Raw genomic sequence first — 5,434 nt, forward strand, 5'->3', positions numbered from 1 at the left:
GCCGGGCTGTTGCGTTTGTCTTCATCCTCTTGGTGTGATATTACATTTGGAGGACGGTGCTGTAAAATAGGTGACACACCGCTACCGATGCTCCGGTTCTCCAGCCTAGCTCACGTTCCCGAACAGGAGGAGGACAATCCTCTCAATTCCTGCTGAGAACCTTGACTTCAGATTTCGAGGTGCTGATTTTGGAAATTATTTGGTGACTATCATCGATGTTGTGACATATAATTTGTCAATGAAAGATTCAAAACAGATGGAATGAAAGGAGGTTGTGTGAGATGTTTGGTTTATAATTTTCAGGGCTGTCTTCTAGAGTGGCTACGATGTCACCACGATAACGCCATGCAGCACACATCCCTCATCAAATCTGAAACTCTTCATGACCTGATAACATAAATCTGGGTTTTGGAGATGCAGCTGGACCTTCTTGAACTTACATGAAAGTCCAGGTCCCTTCAGGAGGGCAATGCTGCGCCCGTCAAGCACAGGGAGGAGCGTCACATTGAGCACAGGCACACGTGGAGCCAGACCCTAAGGGTTAGAAATGTTTTCGTTGTGTTGTGATGTTATGGAAAGAGGAGAGGATCGTCCAGGAGCCATGGGGAAGAACCTTGTTTTGTTGGATTTAATATTTTCTCTGCCGTTTCTTGTAGTTTAGGGGTTCCTCGTCAACATACAAGAGGGGGTATTCAGGGCGTACCTTTGGGCACTTTCAGATACTCACCCTTTAATGCCCAAAAAAACATGGTTTTGATATTTCCTGCAACTACTTGAATAAAATGCATCTAATTTGATTTCTACAATGAAAGTTTATACAAATGGCTATGTATTTCAAATAAGTATGGTCTTCAGGATTTAGAGATGTTAACCCCTTCTTGCCCGGAACAGCAAAATCACATTAAAATATACATTTTCAATCGTCCATGCAAATGACTGGCATTCAATGCACATTTTTGTCTCCATAAAGGAGTGCTTTTCAAGTAAATGTGGTATATTTGGTCATTATATTGGCTAATCATACACCCACTGTGTCACCAGGTGTGCTGGCGAGGAATGGACCCGGGAGCAGACGGAGACAAGCGGTGTTCAAAGAAGGGGTATTTAATAATCCAAAAAAACAAAGTAACGACAAAGGAACTCAAAGTAGTAAATGAGGAGCAGAAACAAAGTAACAACAAAAGGGGTCAACAGGCCAAAGTCCTGGACACGGAACAAAGTATCAACCAAAACTTACGTAAGGAAACGAGGAACACGAGGGGGGAAACTGGAGACATACAAAATTTTAAAAAAGAGGTGAAAGGCACTGGACACAAGACGACCCAACATGGACCAAGGGGAACACGGAGGTTAAATACACAGGTGCAAATGAGACGCAGGTGGTGCAATCACACAGGTGAGACACAGGAAGACAGGCCATGACAACACAGGAAACAGGGATCATGACACACTGAGCATTTTAGAGCTTGGAAAGGTTTGTCTTGAATTTTGTAAACATTCTCCATCGTCCATCGTCGTCTTCCGCTTATTCCTTACTAGTGAGGGTCGCGGGGGGCTGGAGCCTATCCCAGCATCTACGGGCGAGAAGCGGGGTTCACCCTGGACAGGTCGCCAGTCCATCGCAGGGCCAACACAGAGAGACAAACAACCATTCACACTCACAGTCACACCTACGGTCAATTTAGAGTCTGGATTAACCTGGTCCCTCTTGATGTCTTTGGACTGTGGAGGAAGCTGGAGTACCAGAGAGAACCCACGCAGGCACAGGGAGAACATGGAGACTCACCCAGAAAGATCCCGCGCCCGAGCCGGGACTCAAACCCGGAACCTTCTTGCTGTGAGGCCACAGTGAGGACCACTGCACCACCGTGCAGCCCTTGTAAACATTCTATGAAACTGTAATGTGCCTTGTTATTGTGTCTCAAATAATACTTGGTCAAGTGGTCAGCACCATCACCTCAGTGCAAGAAGGTTGTGTCTGGAGCCCCAGCTGGAGCCCCAGAACTTACCTGGGTTTGGTGCCATTCACATTGGAACTGATGATAAAAGATGAAGCTGATCAATGACAGCAGACACAACATTGTCTCTCTCCTGACAGAAAGAAAAGACTCACTGACACCCCCCACTCCCCCCCACTACCAGCCCCAGGGACCGGCCCCAGCACAGGAGGAGAGGAGTGTGGTAACTGAGTTTAGATGGTGCTTTTTTTGTTTTACAGCTCTAAAACCATCAGGATCTATAAATTGGAAACGTCCCACAGATGACGGAGACAGTGTGGAAAGCCTGTCTTATTTATTAAATTTGATCAAATTGTATGAATAATTGTGTTGTTAATGCAAACTGGTAATTTACTCAAGTCCCCAGGTCCTTCTCGCACATACACACACATGTAATTCTGAAAAATTCATCCATTTACATGTTTATTTTGGGATTCATCTCTTTTATGGTGCATGAATTAAACACAAAATACAGTGTTACTTTCATAATATCATGGCTTTCTTACCCATTAACTAAAATGTATTTTCTCATCTTACCAAAACTTAAAGGAACAAAATGTTGTGTTCTTTATTAAGTTCACAAAGACAAGTTATGGTTTCCATATTGTAGATTTGTTTGTATATCCTGAGTTTTCCTGTCTCTTCATTGAAGGGTCTGTGAAAGGGTCGATCCATCCATTCAACCTCAACTGCTTATCTGAAACTGGGTGGCAGAGTAGCAACTCCAGCAGGGAACCCCACACCTCCTTTCCCTGCCCACATTGACACACTCTGATTGGGGTATCCTGAGGCGTTCCCGGGCCGGTGTGGGGATGTAGCCCCTCCTCCGAGTCTTCAGTCTGCCTCTCTAGGGAGGTGCCCAGGTGGCATACTGAGCAGATGCCCGAACCACCTCCACTGCTTCCTTTTCGACCCAGAGCAGTGAGTCCCTCTCGGATGACCGAACTTCTCACCATATCCCTGGAGAGAGGCCAGCCACCCACCTGAGAAAATCTATTTCTGCCTCCTGTATTTGTGATCTCGTTCTTTCTGTCATGACCCCATAATTGGTGACCGTAGGTGAGAGTAGGAACGAGGACTGACCGATGGATGGACAGCTGTGCCTTCTGGCTCAGCCCTCTTTTCATAACAACGGTGCGGTGGAGCGAATGCGCGATCACGCCGGCTGCTCCGTTTCAGAGGTGATTTAAAGTTGCTGATCCTCATCCCAGCCGCTTCACACTTGGCCACGAACCGGTGCAGTCAACCGCAAACCGATCCAGTGAGAGCTGAAGGTCACAGACCGGTGAAGCCATGCACACACGTCCGTCCACCCACAAGTGCAGGAACACAATGTCCAGGCAGGCACAAACACACACACACACCGATACCCCTGTCTCACCAGCATCGTATGTCACATTTACCGCGCTGCGCTTCCTCCTGGTCTATTTATAAGAGTTGTCACGGGGTCATCACATCTGAACTCCTGCTGTGTTACCAGAGACGTAAGGACACGTAGAGCAGCAGCAAGCAGCCTGTCCACTGCTGTGTGTGTCAAAGTTAGATATGCATTATGACCATGAACACTGACACAGCCCTCGATAAGCTGTCATACATGCATAGCAGAGATTTTCTTTCACTCCATCCATTGTAATCCATTATATGATCTTGGCGAATGAAGATTATAAAAAATAAATCCTAGTTTACAGTCCATACCAGCATTTTTAATTGCCCTTCCTTTGATACCTGCACATACCAGCTGGACGTTTATTAGTATTTATTAGTATCAGTCGTTTTAATAATGAAGAGCAGTTACAGATGTCTGTCCAGGGTGACCAGCGCCATTAAAGTAGAGCGACATCCTTCTTCAGATGGTGACGACACATCGTATGAAGCTACTCGAGTATTCAGGGCCCGTTTTGCCTCGGAAATCTTGACTCATTTGAGGAATGTTTCCACATTTGTCAATCTGGTTGCAGTTTTCTGCATCGTAAGAAACTCTCTGGGCCCTTCGTCTCGTCGTGACTTGTGTGAGTTATGGGATGGTGTGCGGTTTCAGTGGGTTGCCATATGGACAGCAGAAGACCACTTTAGACAAACAACATGCGAACTAGCCGGGCCAGTGGGCTGCAAGCTGACCTGTTCCCTGATCCTCCCAGGCTGATAATGTCCTGACATCCCAGTCTGCTGTTGCACTCATCAGTCAGGAAATGTTACCATCAGCTTTACTGCATCTGCTCCGCTGGGCTGAAGGAAACCAGGTGCCGTGTAGCTGCTTGAGGACTGTTTGTGATTATGGAGTTTTACACCTCATTAAAGATTTTGGAAGTATGGATTTGTGTTTAATGCCTTACTTTTTGGCAGGACCCTTGGTGAGTTACCCCTAGAATTTGTTAGGTGCTCAGTGAGGGAGTGAGTGAGTGGGTGAGGGTGGCGCTAGCTAGAGTCAGACGATGGAGGATGTGGGCCCAAGCTTGGCGATCCTGCTGGGGGCTGTTGTCGATGAGGAGTGTGAGCCCTCTGGCCTGGTCACCAGAAGCTGGAGGCAGATTTAGCATGCTAACGTGCTACGCTGGTCAGGTGTGTGTTCAGACTTGATTGCTGATATTGCGCCGATGAGAAAAGCCTGGTTCCACCTGGGTGAATCTTGTTGAGGTTTACTGCTGGCTTGAATGTCCCTGTAGTGGTTAAACATGAGATGATCTCAGAGATGTGAGCTCCTGCTAGAGGGGATGGCTAAGCTAACTAGCAAAGCCTCAGTATTTGCGAACAGCTGCGACCCCTTCGAGCGAACTGTCCACGGCTGACCGCTAAATGTAAGGTCAGCAAGCCATAACTGTCGTCTAGATAAAACAACCACAGTTTAACCGCTAAACACCAGTGCATTCTCAGCTAAAAGATGCTTGAACTGTACATCACCAGCAGCACCAGGATTCCTCTCCTCTTTCCACAAGAACGGATTAATGGACTCATGTTCATGATGGACTCCTATCACTGAAGGGTGAACAAAGACAAGCGCTCAAGCATCCAAACCTGTCATAGTAACATGAATAAAACTGAATTGTAAAATGAAAAAAAATGATGAAATGAAAAATGATGAATGATGAAACTTGCTTTGTGATAAAAGTGAGAGGCGGCTCGGTGGAGCAGTGGTCCTCACTGTGGCCCCCCAGCAAGAAGGTTGTGGGTGGAGCCCCGGCTGCAGCACGGGGTCTTTCTGGGTGAGTCTCCATGTTCTCCCTGTTCCTGCTGGGTTCTCTCTGGTACTCCAGCTTCCTCCACAGTCCAAAGACATCAAGAGGGACCAGGTTAATCCAGACTCTAAATTGACCGTAGGCGTGGCTGGGAGAGCCAATGGTTGTCAGTCTCTATGTGTTGGCCCTGCCATGGACTGGTGACCTGTCCAGGGGGAAGGCTGCTGGGATAGGCTCCACCCCCACCACCCTCAACAGGAGAAG

The 5,434-nt window shown here is 47.2% G+C and overlaps 1 long non-coding RNA gene across 1 annotated transcript; it reads left to right on the plus strand.

Annotated features, from left to right (window-relative positions):
• On the plus strand, positions 1–1,647 carry LOC147242195 (uncharacterized). Its single transcript, XR_015110764.1, has 3 exons — positions 1–179; positions 304–540; positions 1,042–1,647. It is a non-coding gene; the product is annotated as an uncharacterized LOC147242195 (long non-coding RNA).
• The last annotated feature ends 3,787 nt before the right edge of the window (positions 1,648–5,434 follow it).

The sequence above is a fragment of the Aulostomus chinensis genome, chromosome 20 (genome assembly GCF_037954235.1).
Source record: "Aulostomus chinensis isolate RoL2024-O1b breed Wild chromosome 20, RoL_Achi_v1.0, whole genome shotgun sequence".
In the NCBI taxonomy this organism is placed as follows: Eukaryota; Metazoa; Chordata; class Actinopteri; order Syngnathiformes; family Aulostomidae; genus Aulostomus; species Aulostomus chinensis.